This window comes from Tenrec ecaudatus, chromosome 15, assembly GCF_050624435.1.
Source record: "Tenrec ecaudatus isolate mTenEca1 chromosome 15, mTenEca1.hap1, whole genome shotgun sequence".
In the NCBI taxonomy this organism is placed as follows: Eukaryota; Metazoa; Chordata; class Mammalia; order Afrosoricida; family Tenrecidae; genus Tenrec; species Tenrec ecaudatus.
The window spans coordinates 30,942,014-30,968,024 of record NC_134544.1 but is presented as its reverse complement, the minus strand read 5'-3'; the positions used below and the strand labels follow the sequence as shown (position 1 = coordinate 30,968,024).

At 48.7% G+C, this 26,011-nt stretch overlaps 1 protein-coding gene across 2 annotated transcripts in view; it reads left to right on the top strand.

Moving 5' to 3' along the window:
* The first annotated feature begins 2,968 nt into the window (after positions 1 to 2,968).
* Positions 2,969 to 26,011, top strand: part of SETBP1 (SET binding protein 1) — a 426,061-nt gene continuing 403,018 nt past the window's right edge. Inside the window, exon 1 of one of the 2 annotated variants that reach the window (XM_075533043.1) lies at positions 2,969 to 3,121. The gene's annotated coding sequence lies outside the window, so the exon portion shown is untranslated. Of the gene's footprint in view, positions 3,122 to 3,507; positions 3,592 to 26,011 lie in introns of those variants that run through there. The other variant, XM_075533044.1, reaches the window with a different exon arrangement.

The window sequence follows — 26,011 nt, the reverse complement described above, 5'->3', positions numbered from 1 at the left end:
TGAAATCTGTCCGTCACAAAAGGACAAGTATTATATGGAAACACTCTTTCAAAGAAAAAATATTTTAAAACCAAGTAAATGACTCATCCTAAAGGAACAGATTCTGGAGACCAGAGGTGAGGTGGGAGAGAGGACAAGAGAGGAAAGATAAAGCAATGGACTAGACTTGGGTGTAAGGATGACAATAATCCTACACTCTGAGCTCTTCACATACTTTGGACATGTCATCAGGAAGGCCCAGTCCTGGGGAAAGGACACCATGCTTAGCAGAGGGTCATGTAAAAAGAGGAAGACCCTAGAGGAGATGAAGGGACTCCATGGCTCCAAAAATGGGTACATCCAATAGCTGTGAGGATGACACAGGCCCAAGCAGGGCTTCGTTCTTTTTGCACCCAAAGACACCTAACAACAACAACAATGGGCTTTGATCAGTGGTTTCACAACCATTTACACAAGCAAATGGACCGATGCCATTGGAATCAAGCGAATGATTGTTTGATCTTAGTGTTTCCTGCAGGGATTTCTATCCCACAGCACCAGCTTGCCACATCTGCAGAACTCCAGCCCCATGCAAGCATTGCTCTCTCACTACTGGCCACAGTCCTGAGATCCCTAGGGGTTCACGTGTTACGGGCTTGGCTACAAATCCACAGAGTGCCTTTTGGAACCCCCCAGCTGCTCTGGGATTCCTCCTGTCCACAGGACAGCCAGGGAAACCCTAGGTGGCAGCTCCACTGTGTCCTCTAAAGCCGTTCCCAGTTGAAATCTGCTCAACCTAATCTACCAATACTACAACCATACTCCAGTATAAAAGATCGTACACGATCTACGGAAACCTTGCTCTAAGCCAGGGTGATGAGTAACAGAGGAAGTTTGTGGGCAATCAGGACACTCTTCTGGGTGGGGGAGGGGAATCACAAGAGGACTTTGGGGTTCAAGGGGAGTGAACTCTATGTTCAGAACCACATTGAATCCGCTCCAGAGAGCCCCCCACACCAAAACTAAACTCACTGCCATCAAGGGGATTAGGAATCATGGAGACCCCACAAGGTGGAAATGCCCCTGCGGGTTTCTAAGACTGTTTAAGAGTAGAAACTTTCATTTTTCTTCCGCTGAGTAGATGGTGGGTAACCTTGTGGCCAGCAGCTCAATAAATAGCCCCCTGTGTCCCCAGGGGCCTGTCTCCCTTAATTCCCCTGGGAAGAGGGATGAGGTGAAGAAGGCTCTGGACAAAGCCAGCAGGTAAACCAGGTAGGCAGTACTGGTGAGGGGACCCCCTCCCTCCAAATCATCCTGTAGTTCTAACGTGCAAAACCTCTGATCTCCTGCCTGGGAGGCAGGCATCCTCCAGGGAAAAGAGTTCTGCGGAGGCTTTACCAGGAGATGACAAGCAAAACCAGTCCCCTCTGTCCTGTATTGTCTTATAATGTCCCTGCTGGCTCCAGTCTTCAGTGGTCCTAGGGGTATCCAAATTTTTAAAAAAGTGATGAAAACTATGACTGTTGGGGTATGACCCAGAGATACCCCATCTTCTTCAGTCCCACCACCCTGAACAGGAAACTGTCTAGGTAAATCCTTTTGTCAGTTCTCAGTGTCCTCTCCTTCATTAAGTCTACCCTTCTGGCGCTTAGCGAAAAAAACGCACACAGGCATCTGAATGCATACATGTAGCTTAACAAAAAAAATAAATCCCTGAAAGTGAAATGTAATTACCAGGTTAAGAAAAAAAGCCCCCAGTTTCCAGAGCCTATCACATCTCACGCCTTGCTCAGCTTCCCCCCCCCACCCCCCACACACCCCCAACACTGCTCCTGTTGTGTCAGATAGTGGCAGTATTGAGCCCGGGAAGCGGTGCCGAGCCCGCGGCGGTCCCCGCGGCCGCCCAGTCTCCGCGGCTGACTCGGGCACGCAGGAGCCACTGGGCCGCGAGGGCGCTGGGGAGCAGGAGGGGCGCGGCGGGCGGCGAGCGGTCCCGGAGCGGCCTCCGCGAACTGTTTGCCTTCTTCGCGGGCCAGCGCCCGGCTCCCTCCAATTGACCGAAACCCTCCTGAGCGTGGGGGTGGCCGGAGAGGTCGCTGGCTGGCCCGCCCCGGGCTGTGCCTCCTCCACACCCGACCCCGGCACCCGCGGAAAGCGGCTGCCCGGCCCGGGAGGGAGCTTGGTGGGCGCCCCCTCCGAGGCAGCTGGCGGGGTGGCGCTCCCCGCTGGGCTCGGCCGCGCTCCGACCCTCCCCCTCGCGCGCCCGCCCCCTCCCCCTTCCTTTCACTAGCACTCCGCGACTCGGGAGAGGGCGCGGGAGGCGGGCGCACGGGCCCGACCCCACTCCAGCGCGCGCCGGGACGCGGCGGGCGGCGCGGGGCGCGGCGGGGGCGCGGGCCGGGCGCGGCCATGGAGCGGCGGCGGCGGCGGAGGCAGCACTAGCGAGCGCGGGGGACCAGTGGCGGCAGGGCCGCCCAGTGCCACGGCCCCAACTGCCCAGCTCGGCGAAAGAGCCCTCCTAGCTCTCGGCGCGTCGCCCCTGCGTGCGGGGGCCCAGCGACCTTTTCCAAAGCTCCGCTCCATCCCTGGAAGCCCGGGGGGTGGCAAAAACGCAAAGGAAAGGCAAAAGAAGAAAAACCAGTGACCAGAGAGAAGAGGGGAGAGAGATCGATTTTCTTTTCATCTTTTTTTTTTTCCTGCCCCTGGCTCCTGCTAAAATTAGCCGGGCTCGCCGCACGCCGTGCGAGTGTGTGTGTGTGCGGCGTGTGTGAGTGTGTGTGCGCGCGCGCGTGTGTGTGAATGTGATTACTCCCGGACTCCTCGGGCTCCGGAGACGCCATTTTCCCCCTTGATATCTCTCTCCAGAAATCGGAGGCGCGGCGGAGGCGGCCGCGCCGGGCGGGAAGCGCGGGGCCGGCCGGGGCGCCCGCCGCTCGCCGCCGCCTCCGCGCGCCCGGGGCCCCCGGCGTCCCCCCCCGCCCCCCAACCGCGAGCTGGGGCTGCCCGCCCGCGGCTCGCTGCTTGACAGATGCTCCTGGCCATGGAGTTGCCGCAGCAGCACCTTTGGGGGCTCGGCCGAGCGAGCGGAGCCGGGATCTGAGCGAGCGCTGGGGCCAGCGGAGTCGGAGCCTCCGGGACATGGGTGAGCACGCGCGGCGACCTTGGCCAGGGAGCCACGGGCCCCCGCGCGCCTGGAGCAGGGGGCGGCATGTGTGCCTGGCAAGCAAAAGTTCACGTCGCCTCGCCAGGGCTTTGACTTTGCAATGGGCGGGAAAGGGGAGAGGGGACCAGGGAGCAGGGGTGAGGGGGCCGCTTGGGGGCTGGGGCTGGGGCTGGGCAAGTGGCTGGGCGGCCCACGGGTGAGCAGCGATGCTGGCTGGCTGAATTGGAGTGACCCCTTGGTGGCGGCGATGGTGGAGGGTCGGGCTGGAGGAGTGGGAGCTTGTTTGAGTTTCACCTCTTGGATTCGCCCCCTGCCACCGCCCCCTGGTTTTTACCCCCTCCCTGGGGGAGTCCTGCCTGGGCTGCCTGGGCGGGCGCCTTTGGCGTTGGTGAAGTAGACTGGACTGCGGAGCAAGATGGGGCAGGGACTGGAGTGGGAAGGCGGCAGATGTATGTATGCATGTATGGGTATACATATACACACACATCCCCAGCGATATATTGGTTTCTTTGTAACTTGCAGGTTAAGTGGAGCTAGCGAGCTTCATGGTAACCTAGTTGGATTTCTTTCTCTTTTGCATCAGGGGTGGAGTGGGGGTGGGGGTGGGGTGGCTGTGAGGAGGGGGATGCAGCAGAATCTAACGTGTCCTTATTAGAAGAAGTGGTGCTGCGGGCGAAGGTTGGTGTGTGCTTGTGTTGTGGCTGTGTGTTAGTCTTTCTCTGACGTTATTCATCCACGGATGTGAGTTTCTTGCTTGTGTTGTCTACTTTGGGGACTCTGAAAAAACAGGAATTCCCTTAGAAGCAAGAGGAATGCTTTTTTGGGGTGTGTGTATGTGTGTTTGGAGGGTAGGGGAGAGCACGCATTGTGTGTGTGTTTCTAGTAAAGCCAGGGGTTTGGGAAGTAGTGGCAGGCTTCCCCGTTTGGTGGTTTCTAGTGGGAAATCACTCCGGAAAGGAAACCCTTCCGTATCGATTTATTGTTTTTGTCTTGCCAACCGTTATCCTGTGGACCAAAACACTGGCTGAGAAGTTCCACCGAGACAAAGTGAGGCAAACGACCCAGCAGATCTTGAGCAAGATGGTGATAGCGGTGGTGGCTGCTTTTAGCGTCTGTTTGTGATGGAAGCATTGTTGGGTAATAGCAAATTCTGATCGGTAGAGCATGCTGGTTCTTTAAAAAAAATAGTTGCTGTCTAAAATGCTGTATTCTTGTCCCTGGTCCCTACACTCTGCAGGCATGCTCCATATTCCTCAGCCCCCCCCCCCAACCACCCCTTTAGACCAATTCTGAAATTGGATCCAAGTGGAAATATTTTCATTGGAGAACGGAAAGTAGAGTAATTGGAAGTAGGAAGGAGATAAGGCTGGAGCTGCTGTGTGTGTGTGTGTTTGGGGGGGGTTCTCATTGCTTCTGATGCTACATGTATTCTTCATGTGTGTCTTTGCCGATTGTGTGTTTCTGGCTTAAAGGACTGTTGAGGGAAGGATTTCCGATTCGTTTCCGCTTCAAATAAACTGTCCTGATAATCTCATGGTTGACGCCTAATGCTAAAAGGGCAATTGGTGTCTCTTCCCCAGCAGCAGCTACTCTCTGAAGGGGCCGTTTATTCTGCAATTCGACAGCAGCTAGTTTTCCCTGCCATCTCACTCCTGCCCAGCTCCGCATAACTATTAATACCGGCCCCCCGAAAGTTTGGTCAGAGTCCAGGGCCCCTAAAGAAACAGAGGTGTTCTCAGTTTACATTGTTTTTCTTCTCTCCCTTTTCATTCCTTAGCTCTCTGTCCCAATTTCCTTCCTTTCCTTGTGGATTGGTACTAAAAGCGAATTCCATCAAGTAGCCCTCACCAGAAGATATGACAGTCTGGCCTCCATCCCTTACCTACTTAAATAATCAGACAGGTACAGCCCCTGCCTGGGCTTCTTGCAAACCCATGTTCACTGGCAAAAGGGGCTTGAGGGCGTGCGCAAGGGGGGGGGCTTGGTAGGGGGAGGGGGCGTGGAAGGGCTTGGAGAGGAAGGGTGTTGCTCTGTGACTGCCACATCTGCTACTCTGGGGCCAGCCCAGGACCCCTTCTCCTAGAGTTTCCTTTGCACTCCCCAGTAAGACGTTGCTTGGCAGGGATGGGAAGGCGGAGCCTAGCGGTCTGGGGCGTGGAAGGGCGGAGAAAGTTTGTAGCTCTTTAAAATGTAGACAGTTTACAGCCCGTCCCCTTTCTCCAGCTAGCTGTAGCTTTCTGGGTCCTTAAGCTCCCAGTTTAAGGGAGGAGGGTTCGCTTCTGCCCAGCCCTGAAGTCCCTGGGCTCAAGGGTGAAATGGATGGTGGTGCGATTTGTGTTGTGCTTAAAAGGCTGGCTTGCTACCTGAACAAGGGGGTTAGGAGAGGTTATTTGGTCTCAGAGCTGAAGAGGAGGAAGCGCCCAGGCATGGTGGAGTGAAGAGCATTTGCCAGCTGTAGGGACAGTAGCCCAAGAATTCTTGGTTTGCAGAATAAGCACCTGGAGCATTCTACCCAACACAGAATCCCCCCACCCACCCCCACTGCAACACCTTCAGCCCTCATTCAAAAAAAGTCTTCCTCCTGGAGAGCGGCAGTATTTTCCCCAAGCAGAGTGCAGGGTGAGCTGCCAGTCACAAAAGTAACCAGAGCCTGGGGAGGAGGAGCTAGGGACCTCAATTGCAAGCCCAAGGAGGGAACTCCAATGTGTCTCTCTTAGCAGGGAAAATAGAGGTGACAAGGGAGTAAATGGACTGGGGCTGGGGGAGGGGATGATTTGTCCAGGACTGAAGGAGGAGCTTGTTGTAGGAGGTTAGGAAGCCTGCCACTTGCTGCTTTGGAAAAAACTCTCCACTGCCTTCTAAATTCATGAATGGGCCAGGGAAGCAGAGGCTTGTGATCTGTGTCCCTCTTGTGTGTGAGCATCTGAATCCTAGCATGGATCAAACTTATGGTGTGGAGCTGAGGGCCAGGTTTCCCTGCACAAAGTTCTGCTAGGAGTTCCTCTTTGGATTTCAGAGTCAGTGGACAAGCAGGGGGATGCCCTGGCTGATCCAAATAGTTTCATAGTGTCCTTATTGCCAGGCCCTGTAGAGAACTCCTAGCAAAGGATTTTGTAAATAACCTGACCCCAAAGGAGGGTTATTGAGGGAAGAAAAAATCGTGCATGAAATCCTTGTAAGCAGGCACGGTGAAAATGGTCAGTTGGGAGAGGCAGGGGGCAGAATTTTGCTGAAGAAGAAATAAATAAATAGGTAGACATTTCCCCTGGAGTCCCTGTTCCATTTCTGCTGTTATCTTGACTTTCAATTCCATTAGGGCCCGAATCGATACTTCTCTGGCACAAACATAAGGGTCTATGAGAGGAGAGTTCCTCTCAACCTGACCATTATTTTTATTGGTACTTTAATCTCTGCTCCAAAGCTCCTGTAGAATATGCAAAGCGAGGAAGATGAGAACTAGCTAGACGGATGGGACATCCTTTCTGGGTTCCTGCGGAGCCACTGAAACTTGGCAGGGCCTCAGAATGCCAATTTTCCCCTTGGAGACTTGAAGGTTTAATTGAAACCAGAAAGCTCTTGCAGGCGGACACAGCCCTTGAAACCAACCCTGTTTTCTCTGCTGCTCAGGAATGGGCAATGATTTTTTTTTTTGCTGATGGCATTTCAAGTCCTTTTAGTTTGACTCTTGCCAAAAGAATGGGGTAACTTATCATTAACACATTAGCTTTGGAAGGAGTTGTCTTGCCCTCAGAAATGGGGAGATGTCAGTGAGTGTGCCCAGAGATGGGCCCCTGGAGGGGTGAGTCCTTCCAGGGGATAAAAAGACTGCCCTTGTTGGATAGATAGAAGCCCTGGTGGCATAGTGGTTACGAGAAGGGTCAGCAGTTTGAAACCACCAGCCACTCTGAGGGAGAACGACGAGGCTTCCTACTCCCATAAAGAGTTACACTTGTGGAAGCCCAAAGGGGCTGTTCCACCATGTCCCATGGGGCATCCCTACTCATCAGAGTGGACTCCATGGCAGTGCGTTTAGTGCTTTGCTTTGGTTGCCTCTGACAGTTAGCAGTACCGTGCAGAAAACAACAAACCACCAACAAAAAGGACCCATGGGACTCCTGGGGCCTTCATTCTGAATCCTTCTCCTTTGGTTCCAGGGACCAAGCAAAACAAACTCACGCTGTCTAGTCAATTTCTACTCATCGGGACCCTCTAGGACATGCTAGAACTGCCCCTTATTTGGGTTCCCCAGACGGTAACTCTTTACTGCCCCTTATTTGGGTTCCCCAGACGGTAACTCTTTACAGGAGCAGCAAGCTTCATCTTTTCCCCGAGGATCGCCTGGCCTTGCAGTTCACAGCCCAGTGTGTAACCACTAGGCCATGGGACTTCCTGGATCCAGGGAAGAAGGGAACAAAAAGATTGGCTTCTAATCCTGTCCTGTGGCACAGCGTGCAATCTGGTGAGACGCCCCAGATGCGGGTGACCAGGACTGAACAAAGAGCTCCCCCAGCGTACAACACGTGTTGTCTTAGGGGCGGGCTGTCTCCAGTAGCCGTCTGTCTTTCAAGGTGATCCTTGCCTTGACTACTCGTTCAGGGAGTGGCAGACATGTTGGCAGCCAAAGGGTTGGTAGGTGCAGACAAGAAAATACCAAGAGGCTCACAGATTGGACTTTGTGTGTTCTCACTTCCTGATTGCTTCTCCAGCTAGACACTGGTGTTCCCGTGGAGACACCATGTTGGGACAGTGTAAGTTTGGGGACAAGGTGTGACCTTACATCACTGAGGCACACTGGGTGACCCTTCCCGTCCTCCTCTAGAAGTCTCCCAAGTTCAGCGCAGCAGCTTTCTTTTCAGCATTTGTTTCTGGTTTTTCTTCTGAGAAGGTGAACTCAGGTGTAAAAATGATTCTGGACACAGTCCTGAGCTGGGCAACATTTTGTTCCCTTCTATAGAAATCTGGCTGTCCTTAGGTGGCACCGATGGTGAAGAGCTGATGATGAGCGGAGAGGTTCAAGTCTCCTAAGTGGAAGGGGCTTCTGCAGCCTCCCAGCCTCGAAGATCTTGAGCTCTTCCACTTGGTGCGCTGGGCATCTTTGTGTGTCAGAATTTCCTGGGTGACAACCAGCAACCTCCCTAGTGAGTCACTGTGGACAGTAGATAAGAACAATGGCAACCTCAGAGAGGACCCCAAACAGTCAACACCTCTGACTTACAGAAAGGAGTGCTGATGTTGTGCACTTAGGCACTGGACTGCCAACTGCAAGGTTGGAGGATTAAACCACCCAGGTGCTTGCTCCTGGAGAGAAAGATGGGTCTGTCTGCTCCCATAAAGATGTACAGCAGTGGTTCTCAACTCAACCTGTGGGCTGTGGCCCCTTTGGGGGTGTTGAACAACGTTTTCACAGGGGTCCCCCAGTTCATAGCAGTAGCAAAATTATAGTTATGGAGTAGCAATGAAAATGATTTTATGGTTGGGGTCACCACCACATGAGGAACTATATTAAAAGGTTGAGCCATTAGGAAGGTTAAGAACTAATGGTGTGGGCAGTCTCAGGAGCCCTATATCGGGAAGTTAAGAACCCAAATTAACTCTAGGTTGGTGGGCTTGATTTCGGTTTGACTTAGAGATCTGTAGTTGACAGTCTGTCGAGTGCAGCTCAAGGGTGCCAGCATCAAATGGAGCACGCGATCGCCCTGAAATCCACAGCATCCTGGGAGGAGGCTGCCCCACCCTGCCAGGAGGTGATGATGAATCACTGTCAGCAGAATCTCCTAGAATAATTATAGACGGAGCAGCTGAGCTGACCCCTAGGCGGCCACAGGCCGCTGCCTTTATATTGCTGGTAGGGATAGGGGATGCATGGTGAGCAGATAAGCATTTCAGAACTTTTTCACCTAAGAAATAATGCTGCCCCCGCGCCCGCCCATCCAACTAATCGTGTCCCATAGAAAATATTCCTTTTAATATGCATGGCACTTTGTTCTCTTGGAAAAAAAATCTTCATATCACCCCAATCCCTGCTTGGCTCTCTTTGGTCAGGATTTCAGATAGGCATTTTAGCCCCATTTTGACCCGGATGCACGAGGAGACTGGTAAACAGTTGCCTGAAATCTCAAGAGTTGGTGCCCTTACCCAAGGGCCAGCCAGCTGTGGGAAGGTGTGAACAGTCTCACACCTGAAGTGACAAGATCTGCTTTAGATCCTGTCTCCACAGCTTCCCAACTACATGTCCCCAAGGCACATTCACCTCTTTGAGCCTCAGGAACCGAATCAGGAAAAGAGGGATAAAGATGCTCAGGCGGCCAGCTTCACAGGGTGGTGGGGATTACCGAGGAGCAGCTAATTTCTGTCATTGAACTCGGGGAGGATGTCCGTGCTACCCTCTGAAAAGTAGCGCCTGTGATGTTTGTCAACATGGGCCAGAGATAAAAGATGCCCTGGTCAGATCAGAAATGTCCAGAGGGACTTCATGTGTTCCAAGATAGATAGTTCTCTCTCTCTCTCTCTCTCTCTCTCTCTCTCTCTCTCTCTCTCTCTCTCTCTCTCTCTCTCTCTCTCTCTCTCTCTCTCTAAATCATTGTATTGGGGGTTCATACTACTCTTATATCCATCCATCCATCCATCCATCCATCCATCCATCCATCCATCCATCCATCCATCCATCCATCCATCCATGTGTTAAGCGCATTTGTACATTTGTTGCCATCATCGCTCTCAAAACATTTTCTTTCCTACTTGAGCCCTTGGTATCAGCTCCTAATTTTCCCCTCCCTCCCTCCCTCCCTCCCTTATGAACCCTTGATAATTTATAAATTATTATTATTTTGTCATGTCTTACACTGTCAGACATCTCCCTTCACCCACTTTTCTGTTGTCTATCCCCCATGGAGGAGGTTATATGTAGATCATTGTGATCGGTTCCCCCTTTCTCTCCCACCTTTCCCTTACCCTCCTGGTATCGCTGCTTTCATTATTGGTCCTGAGGGACTTATCTGTCCTGGATTCCCTGTCTTTCTAGCTCTTATCTGTACCAGCGTACATCCCCTGGTATAGCCAGATTTGTAAGGTAGAATTAGGATCATGTGCGAGGGGGAAGGAAGCATTAGAGAACTAGAGGAAAGCTGTATGTTTCATTGGCGCTATCCTGCACTCTGACTGGCTCGTCTCCTCCCCAAGACCCTTCTGTAAGGGGATGTCCAGTTGCCTACAGATTGGCTTTGGGCATCCACTCTGCACTCCCCCCTCATTCACAATGATATGATTTTTTGTTTTTTGGTGCCTGATACCTGATCCTATCAACACCTCGTGATCGCACAGGCTGGTGTACTTCTTCCATGTGGGCTTTGTTGCTTCTCAGCTAGATGGCCGCCTGTTTATCTCCAAGCCTTTAAGACCCCAGACGCTATATCTTTTTATAGCCGGTCACCATGAGCTTTCTTCACTACATTTGCTTATGTACCCACTTTGTCTTTGGTGATTATGTCGGGAAGGTGAGCTTCATGGAATGACATTTAATAGAACAAAGTTTTCTTGTATTGAGGGAGTACTTGAGTAGAGGTCCAATGTCCAACTTCAACTGTAATACTTAACCTATAAATATACGCACATAGATCTATTTCCCCATCATATATAAATATATTTACATATGTTCATGCCTGTATTTAGACCTCTATAAATGCCCTTTGCCTCCTAGTTCTTTCTTCTTTTTCCTTTTACTGTCTTCTTGTCCTGCTGGATAGTTGTCTTTTGCTCTTGAATTGACTCACGACAAATGCATTTTTTTTTTAAAAAAGTTGAATTACAGTTTTCTTCAATCAGTTGAACTATTACACAAGAGAACTTAAACCCAAGACAAACCAAATATGAAACCCACACCACCGGACTCATGGTGACCCCACGCATTACAGAGCAGAACTGTTCCACAGGGTTTGCTTGACCCACTGGTGTATTTGATTCCACAATTGTTGGCTCCCCCCATGGCCAGTGGTTCAAACCCACCAGCCATGCTCCTCCAGAGAAAGAGGAGCACTTCTTTTCTGTCCTTTGGGTCGCTATGAGTCAGAATCAACTGGATGACAGGGAGTTTAACTGGATTTGGTTTGTGATTTGGAGTAGACACAATGGTAAGGGCTTTGATTTTTTTTTTTTTAAACAGAAACCAATCACCAGCTTTTTCTTCCATAGCACCCCTAGTAGCTTTAAGCTACCAACAAAAACCAAACTCATGACCATTGAGTCAGCCCTATAGGGCAGGTTGGAACTGCTGCTGTGGGTTTCTTAGGCTATAACTCTTGATGGGCGAAGAAAGCTTCTTCTTTCTGCCACAGAGTGCCTGGTCGTTTCGAAGTGTTGACCTTGTGTTTAGCAGTGCAATGTGTAACTGCTACATCACTGGGCTCCACAAAGGGGAGGGGAAAGGGCAACAAGGTGGGGAGGGAGACTCTCCCTTGGTGAACCCCATGGCTGAGCAATGCCATTCAGAAATCAGATTTCTGAAACGAATTTTCTGAAGACACGGACTGTAGGCAGGATCCCAATTTCCTAGTGGCTCCAGGAAGTTCCTCTTGTCAGGAAGGCTTTTCACAGGTGATTTGTTCCCTGACTCTTCAGTGCCCTTCCTCTTGCCCTTTCCCCCTGATACGTGGCTCGCTTTGTCCAGGAGCAGCACCGGGAACCTTGCAGTGTTCTCCAAGTGAACCTTATTTTATACCATACCGACAGGCCTCTGCTCCTGTCAGACTGGTTTCCAAGTTGAGCCCGGGTGCCCTACATACCTCCCCACCTCTGTACACCCGCCCCACTCCTCTCAGGGCGTCTTGGCAGCTCCCTTTCAGCCAGTGTCACTGGCTCTGGCTTCTAGCACCACCCAGCCTCCTCAGTGCAGACTCATTAGTCACACGCACCCCTCCCCCAACAGCCCTCAGTGCCTCTCCCTCCACAGGTCCCAGAATGCCAGAGCCCCCAAAGATTCACCTGGTACCCAGCATACTATGCTGCCAGGCTGTAGACTGTCACTCACTTCTCTAGGCCATGAGCTCCTTAAAGAGAACAGCCATGTGTGCCCCACAGAGCCCTGCACCTGCCGATGAATGGTGCTTTTTTTTTGCATGAATGAATCAGAAATTGTGTTGAGATAGAATATTAGAAGTAAATGTTGTTTGAGGTGTATCAGAGCTCTTGGCATTATGAAGTGACACAATGGGGACTTAGACAAAGAGAGGAAGAGCCATTTATGCTAATAAGAAACCACTTATGCTGTTTGTACATATTTGTCTGCATATATTTATGGCTATTTTTCAGGGACAATCGCCCACTCTCAATTTCTCCCTCAAAGCCTACGAGTTAACCAAGTTTTACCACACGTGAGTCCTTGCCGCCACCATTTCATTAATTCATTCAGTCATCAAATATTTATTAAGTGCCTCCTGGACTCTTGTCACCACTCTGGCACACTCTGCTCTTGACTTTTTCTGAAAATCCCAATTGGACTTTCTGTCTACCACAATCACGTTGGCACTTCACCACGCAATCGTCTTTGTTATTTGAGTCCAAGTGCTTCCCTGCTCCTCAGAGACTGAGTGACCTAGCCATTGTGGAATGAAGCCTGAGCAGAGAAGGATATCTGGAGAGAAATTGCCATTCTGGAGAGAGGCTGGCTGGGACCGGGTGTCATAGGCTCTTCTATTGTCTTTCAACCCCTTAGCTTGACCGTTGGCCAAGACTAGGCGTTTGGGTTGATGTGGAAGGTCCCTTCCAGCTCTGAAGCCCTGTGCTTCTATACCTAAAAGTATCTCAGGGATTTTACTCCATTTCGTGGAACCCCACAATCTTCCAAACCAACCCCACTGATGATCAGTGCACACTGTTACACATTCAATATTCTGGAGAGAGTGAGGGATGGGGAAGGGATGCTCTGGGGTGAATCCGGTCTGGAGACACTCCTCAGTCAGAACAAGAGAGTCAGGCCTCGAGGTCAAGGAGGGGTAGGAGAGTTGAAGGCAAGGGAGCTGTGAAGAACAAACTCTAGAATGATGGGAAGCGAAAGCCAAGGATTCACTTCTTGGCATTCTCTTGAAGGTGGCTCCGTATGGTGAATAGAAGGCAATTCGATGAGATTGCTTCTGGGCAATAAGAGTGGATTCTTGACCTGAAATTTGTTACAACTTCTTGTACTTAGTGTGGATCTGGAATCTGTGCTATGGATACCTGGTACATCTCATGGAGGTAGGAGGCTGGATTCCTCAAGGCACTAAGGCTGGGCTGTGCCTATGTACTGGGATGTCCTCTTGGTCCGCACAGCACCCGGCCTGCCGTGCCACACAACCTGTGTTCTCCAGCAGAAGACTAGCTGAACCATTGATTAGAAGCATTTTGACATCAGTAAGAGTGACCCACTGTTTCCAAAAGCCTGATTTGCATTGGGCTGGGATCTGGGTGGTTGGGCGTTTACTAAGGTGCTGGGGAAGTTCAATGGGAATTCTGGTGAACCAAGGGGCACAGCGAGTGGATATTAGGAAGGGACAAGTTCCGCCCACCGCGGAGAGGCTGTGAAATTGGGTTTACCTTAGAGCCTGGAGAAGGCAGAGATAAGAATGCTGCTGGCCAAACTGGGTGAAACAAAGCACTCTTCATTATCCCTTCTATCTCTTAAAGATGTCCGGCTCTGTTCACGGGAAGGTTTGAAGTTGGGAAGGTTGCTGTTTGAACTTGGAGCTAGAGAGCTCTGGAGGTCTGACCTGGATGGTAAGCAGAGGATGTTTCTCAGGAACAGAGAAGGCACCGATTCCCTTGTGATGCAATAAGTCCAGGGCAGCCATTGGTGGCCGTGGCTGTTAGGTCTTTTGACGTTTTTGTTATTTGAGCAATGCGATCCTGGACTTTTTTTTTTTTAAGTGTTGATCAATAATAGTGGCTAAAAACAAAAGGATGATTTGATGTGAAAGAGCTGTGGGCCTTCTTTCTGCTCGTGACTCTGTTCCCTGGAGCTTGCTCCATATTTAATCCACATGTCGTTAGTGATGTCTCAGCACTACCACTTGGGTGAAGGGTTGTGTCTGGCAACCTTGAGGAGGAAAGCACTGGTAGGAGACCTGGCTTTTGTCCTCGGCCAGTAGACAGACATAGCTAACACCAACGCCGACTTCACTGACGTCCCTGGTCAGAGTGGGAACATGATCCCCAGGGTAGTTCTATTGTCCACATGGTCGGGAAAGAGCTCATGGAGAATGTGGTTCTTGACTGGATGGAAGAAGCTGAACAAAGGGGCATCCTTGGTGGCTAGAATGGCTTTGGCACATGCATGCATGTGGACCAAAATGGCCAGGTGACTATGAAAGGCCACCGTGGATGCTGATTGCATACCTGCCTGCCAGGAGCGGGTTTGTTCTGAAGAGGATGGCGGATTGCACATTTTGACATGGGCAAGGACAGAGCAACAACAGCACCTTGCATCTTCTCTGAATCAAAACCATTTTACCCAGCACACACTCTACTCCTAGTTAGTCTGTGAACTCTGTTCATGGCTAGAGGGGCAAAACTCAAGGCTCTCTAAGTTGGGTCTTATCTACCTCTCCAGGGCCTTCTTTCAAACTCTTTAACTGCTCCATCTTCTGCTTCAGTAACATGTGTTGACTCATGGGCATTGAAATATGAGTGGATGCTATGGGGAACCCATAGTTTCCCTAGAATCCATCCTGGCTAGAAGGCAACATCATTCATGAGAGGTGGCAGCAGACAGCCAAGCGCAGGGCAGGGAAGCATCTTCCGGAGTTGGATGAATCAGAAAAAGCTTCAAATAAAAAGTGGGACTTGCACTAAGTCCTGATCAGGGGATCATCTTGTGTCGGTTCACCATGGCAGGGAGATATTATAGGTGGGAGTGAGTGCAGTGTTTCCACGAAGCAGAGAGAAGACCCGTTTGACTCAGAGAGCTGGTAGGTGTCAGACAAGTGAACAGCATGCACAAGGCCCTGGAGAGCATACAACCAGTGTCTGTAGTTCCGGGAGAGGAGAATGAGGAGCAGGTCTGAGGAACCGGAGAATGTCCTGGTGGCTGTAAAAGCCAGGGGAGAACCCTGGCATTTGATCCTGGCCCTGCCTTCCCCCTCACACACACCACCACTAGGTTCTGTCAGCTACCAACTCTTCAGTTTCGGTTTCAAAAACGTATCTTTAGAATAGAAAAAAATTTTTTTTTGGTTTAGGTAAAGTGTAGAAATTGACCTGACCAGTATTAGGATCATGAAAGTTCTATGAAGCCAGGTGCTTGAACTATATTTGGAAAAAGACAAATGACCCTCCCGCTGCCATAGAGCCGATTCTAACTCAGAGAGACCCTATTGAACAGGGTTGAATAGGTTGTCCAAGGCTGTACATTTTTAGTGGAGCAGAGAGCTGTATCTTTCTCCCTCAAAGCAACTGGTGGCTTTGAACTGCTGACCTTGAGGTTAGCAGCATAATCTAAGAAAAACATAATGAGGGGGTTTCAAAAAGTCCTTGGAAAATTTTCCATCACTGTTACATTCCATTTTCCCACGAATTGTTTGAAACCCATTTGTGTCCAAGTTTTAGTAAAATCCCATGTTATTTCAAGAAGGCCAGAGGAGAGCTAGCCTCCAGGAAAGGAAGTAGAGGGTCCTATTTGCTTTGCTTTCTCATGTGCCTTGAGGAAGAAGCACAAACATGTACATGTCATTGTATACCTTCTGTTCAAATGACATTGAGCAAAGCAGTGCTGAATCGTGTGGTTGCAAAGTCAGGGATTTGAATTAAGATCAGAGGAGGAGGGGGAGGGATAATAAAAAGCCTGGAAATAAGGGCAAGGGGGTTTCTTATCTGTTAGAACATTCATGGTAGCCCCATTTATTTTCCTGGCCCATTGACAAGTGGCCTGGCAGAGGACCAGCATTTAAATGACAAGAGTCCCCGGATGGTGTGGAAGGTGAAGGTGCTTGAAGCTGTTGGTTTGAGTTCCTCCCCAGGCACCAGATCCCTCTGGTGATCCACTTCTTATAAATCAGCCAACAAAGGCCCCATGGGACTCACTTCTACTGTGAGGAACAAGGGGTCTTCTAGAGATGGAGTAGAGTGAGCAGTGCTTTTGAAGCCTGGTATTTCAAGATGATGGTGTCATGGTTCAGTGGAAAGCAGATGACCTTGTAGGTCAGACAGAGATACTTCTAGGATTCCAACAATTCTCTTCCCTTAAATGTTCTCATCTGTAGAATGGGGACTCTAAAGGTTGAACACACTGAGGGACATAAGCCCGTGTTATAGAACAGGTACATGTCACAAGTTAGCTTGTTTCTTTTCCTTGACCGGGAAATAGGATCACATGTATTTCTTATCTGTCTGCCATATTGAATCTACCTTAGTGCTCTCCTGTAGATTATTTGTACATATATTATTTATATTATATATCATGTAAGATCCTATGAAAAGAATAGAAAGGGCAGATGAGGAAACAGATGCCCAGAAGGTTGAAATGATGTCGTCAGTCTGGTAGTAACTGGTTTTAGAACTCATCTGTCCCAAAGCATCTGTGAGTTTTTGTAGAAAAGCTGTCTCTGCTTTGCATTTGAGACACATTATAATATAAAAAGAAAGGCCTGGGCTTTGGAATCATCAAACATCTGGGTTTGGTGATGGATGTGCCAGAAGCATTGTGTGTCCTTGGACAGATGAGCCTTCGTTCCCACGCTGTAAAGGATAGGATCATCTCCATCACAGAGGTATTACAAGGAGTACCTCCTTTCACTGCACTGAGCATCACAGACAACAAAGTCAGAACTCCAATTGGACATTTAGGGACCTAGAAGTCAAGTCCCAAGCTTGTTCTATGGTTTTATATGACTGGTTTCCTCACGAAGTAAGAAAAAGAAGCCAGTCTAAACCTGTGACATCAAGCCAGGCTACTTGAATTCCTCTTTTCAAAGAGAAGCATGGCTTGAGCTCATAATGGGGTGTGTGTGTGTGTGTGTGTGTGTGTGTGTGTGTGTGTGTGTGTTCACGGTGCTGTGAACTGCAGTGGTTGTTATAACCAGTTTCTGCCATTGAGTTGATTCTGAGTCATGGTGGCCCTAGGTGCACAGTGGACACAGTACAGATTGCCAGTCCTGTCTTCCAAAACAACTCAGGGTGGATTTGAACCCGCAGCCATTTAGTTAGTAGTTGAGTGCTTCACTAGATGCTCCATGCAACAGACTCTTAAAACAATGACAATAACCCATCTAAAACATGACACCTTCTCTCAACGAGTTCTTGTTCTCATGGGAAAGATAAGACAGACGAGTGAATGAAACAATACTGCAGATTGCCAAATGCCCTCATAGCAGGGAAGTAAGACTCATCTGTGATGTCTTGTGTGTCTGAGATAGTGGTGAGGATAAGGGGTAGAAAGGGGGATCTTCCTGAAGAAGTGAAACTTGACCCAAGTTTGAAGGGGGACTTAGAGCTAACCAAGTGGATGGAGGAGAAAACTACTAGCCAGAAGGACTAGTAGGGAGTCACTGTCAGTAATCCACTTTAGTGGGTCTTAGAGAACTGTGCTTCCTGACATAGTGGCCAGAACATGTGATGGGCACAGTACTAGCGGGAAGCTGCTTGGTGGAGGAAAATGTGGTGTGGGATCATGCCACACAGGTGTGTAGTATAGAAATACAGGAAGTCAGAGCTTCCTTCTCTGCTGTAGCTCATGGGTGTATCTGGGATGTCAGAGACCTGTGGGTTGAGAGCTGCCTTTGTGTCTGCTGATAGAGAGCTGAGGAAGAGTTGAGACATTGACTTTGGGTAGAGATGTTTCCTCAAATAAAGTTGTAGATATAAAGATCCCTGTCATATAGGGAGATATAAAGAGCCCTTGTTGCATTATATTTTGTGGCTTCAATTGCTTCAGAATTTCAAGGAATCCAGCAGACGAATCCCCTCTCAGTCCAGCATAACAACAATAGATGGGTATCTGTTGTCAGTGATGTCCTACCAGCTGCCACCGAGTCTGTTCTGACTTGTGGCATATTCCATAGTTTTTCCACGTTGGTGTTTTTACAAGTGGATTGCTTGACATGTCTTCTGAGGCACCTTTAGGAAGACTTGAATTGGAAACTCTAGGTCAGTTGTCAAGCATGCCAACCCTTTGTGTCACCCAGGGACTCCTAGTGGTATTCTGATAAGACCCCAACACCTGCCTTTCCAGAGTTAATAAACACAACTAGACAAAAATAAAGTCCAACAAACACATCATCCAAGCTCTTATTTGTAGTTTGCTGAATCCCATGCTGTAAATGCTCCCACCACGGGCAAGATCAAGCTAACAACTGGCATCCCGAAGAGATGCAGACAATGGGCTCTCCTGAACCCACAGGAACTGATTTCAGCCACTACTGTTCCGTCCAATCTGGGGTGATAGGTGATAATAAACCACAGCTTCAAAAGAAAGGTAAGAACATTGAGAGAGAACATGATCGACACAGAGAACACAGACGAGAGAGCTAAACTAAAGTTTATAGGAAAAAGCATTAAGAAGCTAGAACCAATAAATGGAATAAATGGAATAAATAGCTGAAGGAATAATGGAAGCGAACATTTAGAAGTAGAAAAAAAATCTGTTTGTACAGGTACTGAACACTCATCATGTTTCCAGAAAAATAAATGAAAAGAGATCTACACAACATTTATCATTTAAAAAACCCTACTATGAACTATGGTTTCTATACATTTGTCTGTTTTCTTCCTTTTTTTAAGTGAGATGACACAATATGTGTCCTTTTGGGATTGACTTATTTTGCTCAACATACCCACAAGCTCCACCCATACTGTAGCATGGCTTCCTCTACTCGCTGAAAGTATTCCATTAGGATTGTGCAGGCCCTTATTGTAACCTATATCAATAGGTTGTACACCTATAAAAAGTTAGATTGGCAAAAATTATGTGACGTATATGTTTATAACACACACACAGCAGCTGCAGTGACTGGCAGGACTCACTGGATCGAATTCCTTTGTTTGGTGGTTTAAGGTCTTGGTTTCATGGGCCATTCCCAGTTACTAAACCTTATCTATTCAGTGCTTCTGTTTTATTTCTCCTCACGCATTGTGTAGTACCTAGGGTCTTAAAACTTTGCAAGTGGCCATCCAAGACACCGCAAGGCCTCTGTATTTATTCAGAGGTGCAGAGGAAGTAGATGGTGAACCGGAAGAGGGAACAAAAGTGTAGCTCTTGCCAATATGAGCAACTGTTTCCTTTGCCAGGAGACCAGAAGAACTGGCTGGTGCCCAGCTACCCTTACTGAGTAGTTGGAGCAAAGTTTCCATGGAGGGATCCTTGATTAGAAAGGGTTAAATGCAGACCAGAATTTCAAATACCATGGACTTTAGGCTTTTTGTAGGCAAGGGAGCTGGAGAAACCACTGACATGACTGTCCCAAGAACATCTTTAAGCCTTCAACCGAAACTATTCCTTGAAGTCTTCATAAAACCAAACAATAGTTTATTGAAGCTGTATGGAGTGTGAGAAGAGTTGTATGAGCCCCGAATAAAATGATTTGAAACAACAACAACAACAACAAAATGCCTGCATTGAGCATGATGTCCTATAAAGAATGATCTGTATGGAATCAAAATGACTAGAGAGACTTAAAAGAATCACTGGGAACCTGGGGGGACAGTCAGTGTACTTCAAATTGGGGAAGAGAGGGCTGACTCCGAAAAGGAAGGGGGCGGGCTGCACAGTGCGAAGAATGTCATCGGTGTCCCTGCATTGTGCATGTCCACTGCCGCCATAATGCATTGGTGTATGTCGTCCTGTGCATCTCCCCAACAACAACAACAGCCAAATGCATTCTCTTTTGAAAGAAAAGAAAAACTAATGTAACAGAAAAGAGAATTTCCAATCACATAAAACAAATGACAGGCAAAGGAAATAAAATTGGAGCTACTTTTGTATTTGTTTCTTTGACTTTACATGTTGGTAGTTATTCTACAGAATTTTGAGAGGAGAAGGGTCCGGTAAGAGAATTCTAGGTGAGCCCTGGGCCTTTCACATGTAAAGACAGAAAAAGGTCCTGGTGTTCATGCAACTTGCAGAGTCTGGGAGCAGAGATCGGATGGAGGATGAAGTTTCTGGGGTAAATTTTGGGAAAGTCCAGCAATGGCATAGAGGATTCTTCACAGATTTATGTTCATTCCTCTTAAGACCCTGAGAGGTTCCGTGTAATGCTTTTATTTTCAATATAAGTTGATACTGAGTCCATTTCAGCTTATTGTGATCCGCTGTGTGCCAGAGTAGAATTCTGCTCAATAAGATGGTCTTTACCCCCCTTTATTTTCTAAAGCATTTCAGTAGCTGGTATTTTGGAAGTAGATCACCAGGCCTTTCTGTTGAGGTTCCTTTGGGTGGACATAAACCTCCACTTTCTGGGCTTTTGGTTGGGCATATTAACCATTTCCACCACCCAGTGATTCCAGTGAACATGAGGTTCTATTCTAGAACCTAAACTTCCATAATTAAAAATTATAACTTCATGAAGGAGAACATGAAAGTATAATTTTCCATTTTATTGATGGGAAACTGAGGCAGAGAACTTATAGGGGTTCCTTAGTGGCAGAACTAGATCAAGAGCCCCCACCCTTTGATTCCTGATGAACATGTTAAGGGACCTGTCAGGTATGTTACACTATGTGTCTCAGAAGCTAGGGCCGGGGTGTTGATGCTCTCCGTGGCAATGGTGCCTGGGAACAAAGCAGGTAGAAAACATGGATGATACTGGGACTCCTCACGTACTATTTCAGTCGGTCAACATGGCTTGAGTATTTGTTGGTCACTGTGGTCGGCATTGGGATTACAGGAATAAAATGCCTTTGGTGTCTATTCTCAAGGGATCCAGTGCACTACCACAAGGAAAAGACCTTCTAGTATGTCTAAATACAGACTAAGAGCGCCCGAATAAAATGATGACAGTAGGAGTCCGTGTGGTCTACACCACAAGGGGTTAAAGAGGTCCCCCAAGAGTCAGTGGTTTGAGCCCATTCGCCACTCTGCAGGAGGAAGATGAGTGATGGCCCTGGAAGCCTTGTAGGGCCCCGGTGAGCCCAAATGAACTTGACAGCAATGGGTGTGTCCATGAAAGAAGGGCCCTGTGCTTAACCACAAATGTAAGGGTTTGAAACTAGCACCTGCCTTATGGGACAAAGCTTTGTCTTCGGACACCCTGGGGGAGAGCTCTGCTCTGTCTTATAGCATTACTGTGAGTCAGAGTTGATTGAATGAAGGCCACAGGATTTCAGCATGGGTGTTAAAAGTAGAGTCCTTGAATGGTGACAAATAGTTAATGTGCTCGGTTGCTGTGCTGGAGCAGGTTGACTAGAGAAACAAATTCATAGACACTCATATGTGTTAATGAGAAAGAGGTTTACATACAAGAGCGGTTGAATATTGAGAAAACATCTGAGTGCAGTCCAGATCAAGTCCATAAGTCTGGCTTTAGCCCATATATCGGATACCAGTCTATACAGTCTTCTTCATACTCACACAACACATGCAATTATGCCGATCACAGGCCAGTGGTTGGGAAGTTTTGTGGATCCAGTGGTGTTGTAAGCATCTCAGCACTGGCACAGCACTAGTGTGGCTCCATGTGTCTTGTCAGCTGCAATATCTCCCAGGGAGTGAGCTTGTTTCCTGACCCAGCTAGCTATTTATCTCCTTAGTGCCTCCAAATGAGGTCATCAAGCTGCAACCTGATTGACAGGCTAAACTCCACCCCTTCGCTCTTAAATCCTCCCAAATTGACAATGGATTGCTATCCAAAAGATTGGTGGTTCAAGGTCACCCAGAGCTATCTCAGAAGAAAGGCACATCTGAAAATTTAGCCATTGAAAAACCCCATGGAGCAGAGTTCTTGTCTGACACACATGGGGCTCCAGGCGTTGGGGTGACTTCATAGCAGTAGGGGGTGTGGTGGTGGCAAAAGGACTTGGTAGGGGGAAAAGCTCTTGTGGCGCTGCAGGCTCAAAATCTCAGACTCCAGCCTCATTCAGAACAACTGGAGGGTTTGCTAAAACCCGGAGCGCTGTTCCCCCTCTGCCCACCGGAGAGCCCTGAGTCCCTAAGTCTGGTGTGGGGCTTGAGAATTTGCACTTTCAACAAGCTTGCCCATGGTGCTGGTGTTGCTGGTTTGGGAAACTTTTAGTCTAAGGAGAGAGAAAAGAATCGGGGAATTGGCATTCCCATATTAACATGCAGGCAAGTGAAGAGCACCCATATTTTAGACTGTGAATCGAGACTCTAGAAGCTTCACAGTTATCCATTGGGCTGCTAACTGTAAAATCAGCAGTTCAAAACCACCACCTGCTTGGTGGGAGAAAGATGAGGCTTTCTACTTCCTTAAAAGGTTACAGTCTGGGAACCCCACAGTTCTACTCTGCCCTACAGGGTCTCTGTGAGTCAGAATGGACTCGATTGCAGTGAGTGAGATGGAGACTGCATTTTCTATTAGGAAACCTGACTCCACCTTGTCCTCTTTGGGGCCCATTTCAGCGAGGAGGTACTTCTAGTCCAGTCGTCTTCAGGGATGACTCAGACATAATCCAGCAGGCCCAAAGGACTCACTGCAGAGTGGCCCCCAGGATCTGTGGCTGCACAGGGTAACATTTTAAAGGGTTTACTACGAAAGAGACCCCGGCCCCACCATTCCTTGATGAGAGAAGTATGGTATAAAGGATGCAGTAGGGCCTGCCTAGCGCCTCCATACCTATAACCAGCAGAGTCCGGAGGACAGCTCAGACTTCTGAACACTTTCGATTTCTAGCCACATCACTGCCCCTCCCCCCACCCCCTGCTTCTTGAGCCTGTTTCCCCAGCTCTTTCTTAAGCAAGTTTTATGCTCCAACCTCCACCTTGCGTCCTGCAGTCAGCACCGCAAGGGTTAACTAGCGTTGGACTGCAGGCCTGCGCCAAGTACACAGTGTCCATTGTGTGCCGTCCCCTCTGGAGGAGTGTCTGACGGCTGGAATGTGACAGGGCAAAACGTTTTTCACCTTGTGTTGGCTCCCCACTGCGCCCGTGCGCGCCCGTGAGTACCTGTGCGTGTGTGTGTCTGTGGCCACGTGTTCAGGCAGGGTGTTGTCTGAGAGTCAATCTCAGGGAGACCCCCACTGTCTCCCAGACCCACCGAAGGGACTGAACCACAGACGTGGCGTGGCAGGGAGGTGCTGAGGAGAGGGCAAAGGAGGGCAGCCGCTTTGGGTGTTGGTAAAGTAAACAGACAGGTTAGGTTTCTTTGCTCTTTGATTTTGCAAGTTTCTTTTCCTTTTTTTTTTCCTCCCTAAGGTGAAGCTCGGAGAGCCTTGGGGGTGTCATGGGTTACATACAGGGCCGTGAACCGTAGGGTCGCCAGTTTGAAAACACCAACCGCTCTCTGCAGGAGGTAGATGAGGCTTTCCACTCCCGCAAACAGAACCAGTCTGAGAAACCCACAGGCGCAGTTCTAGCCTGCCCTGTAGGGTCGCTCTGAGTCAGAATTGCCTTGATGGCAGGGAGATGTTTTCAAATGTGAGGCATGCGAGCGAGCATGAGGGTCTGGATTCTCTCCCCCAGGACAGGCGGTGCTTTTAGCTGAGGGCGCCTCGGCGGGGCAGCTGTCATCAGAATAGTTTGAACCAGGCGACTTTGAATAGTTGACAGCAGGTGAATTCACTTTCACTCAGAGAGAACTTCTTAAAATCTTCAAATGCCCCTTTAGGCACTGGGTCCTGCAGGGAATGTAGGAGTTAGACAACTTCAGTGTGTCCTTGCCCGAGACTCAATTGTAATTGTGTTTGGAAAATGATGTTTGTGTGTTCCAAACAACTAAGGACTCGCATGTAGTAGCAAAATATCCAACTGAGTACAATGCAAATCATATCAGAGAGAGAGTGCTGGGTGGTCCAGAGGTCTCAAAATACTGCCATGGTGAAGGCAAGACTGGGGCACGGCAGTTTGTTCATTCATTGCTTCATGCAACAAACATTTGGAAGCTACTGAACGTATGCCAGGCATTGCTTGGGTCAGCGGAGGGGGGGCATAAGGCAAAGATTGCCCAAAGATACCCAGACAGAAAGAATTCTGCATGGGAAATGCCTCTATGGAAACTGGCTTGATTTGAGTCAAGAATGCAAATTGGCCATTAATGAGCCCTAACACTTGATTCTTTAGATAGAGCCACTAGGGAGAGGCTGCGTGCCTGAAGATTTTTTTTTAAAACCGTATCATTTTATCTATAACATCTGTCATGTCATACTCTCCCTTCCCTTAGTTCCGGCCTTCCTCCCACAGAATTGAATACCAGCCAAGGCTTCTTCATATATCCCTGTCTTTGATATCAGGTTCCTTTAGCGTGTGCCTCACACCCCATGCCAGAGGTATCTCCTGATAGTTGTCTGCCTCTGCTGACATCCTTTCATTGGGTTTTCATCACCTGGAAGTCCACACTTATGAGCATGATACTCAAGGACCTCCCGCGATCAGGCTGTTAGATTGTGTGTCTCCCGAGAGCTTTCACCAGTCCTCACTGTGTACCACACCCCCTCGTCCAAGTAGCTCCTCTTTCCTCAACAGACCCTGCACACACCCTCCAGCCAGGCTTCGTCTTACGCTTGTCTTCCGCTCCACCTCTTCAGACTCCTCACGGCCAGGCCCATGTCCTGTGCTCTCTGAAGCCTCATCACTGGTTTCCTATGGTCGACACACTGCTCAAGCACAAAACACTTTCTCTTCTTTTTTGGCCTCTGCCTTTTATCGTTGTTGTTAATTACGCAGCTTGGACCCATGGTGATCCACCTACCCCCATGGGCCACAGAACAAAAGGCGGCCTAAGCCTGTGGCACCTTCCCAATTGTCAGAGGCCTTGAGCCCATTCTGTGTGATTTGTGGGACTTCTCAACCAGGGGTTTCATCTGCCAGCCCTACACCAGACCACCAGACTGTATTTTGTGGTGATCCATGGGTTATCATTGGGGAATTTCGGGAATGAATAGCCAGTCCTTTCTAATTAGTCTGTTTCAGTCTGGGAGTCTGGTGGAAATCTGTCTGTCACCTCCACCACCTTTCTGTCAGTTTGTTGGATCACGGTGGCTGGTGTGTTGTACTTCTAGAAACTGTGCCACCAGTCTTTCACATCTCAGCAGGGTCACCCACAGTGGATTCGTTTAAGCTGACCCTTGGTTTTCATACACAGAAACCCCCTGCCCCATGAGAGTTATTCTGTCACTCTCTATCCAGGAGTGTAACTTGCTTGAGCAAAGAGATTGGCTTTTCATCTTCGGTTCTTGACTCAAAGAGACTTGACAAATGTGAATTGAGTTTTCATTGTTTTTGGTGGATGTCTTACTACTTTAGTTTATAGTTTTAGAACCGAATTAATTGATGATATGTCCACTTCGAGGTCAGCAGCTCTGAAATGTACCTTCTTCGTATGGAAGATACTGTTGGCGATACCAATAACGCATCTACCTCCTACCACTGTCCATTCATGTCAGGTGTCGGCTCCGTCTCCGTTTCACAACACCGAACCTGTGGTACACATGGGCTTGCTCCAGTTCCAAGTGCACTTAGTTTGAGCTGGTCTCATCCCTCTGATCTAGGGTGGATTGCTCTTACAAGCGCAGACGCTCACTGCAGACATTCTTGAATGTTCCAACTAAACACTTGTTTGGCTTTAAGGACCCTGACAGCGATCTTTTTGATGAAAGGTTCATAGATTATCTTAGGACAGTAGTTTAAGGGTTTCATCCTAATTCCATGGCTTCAGAAAATCTAGAGTCCATGAAAATGAGAAATTCTGCCTGCATTTGATCCTTTTAGTCACAGATTCCTCGAGGATGCCTTTGCTCAAA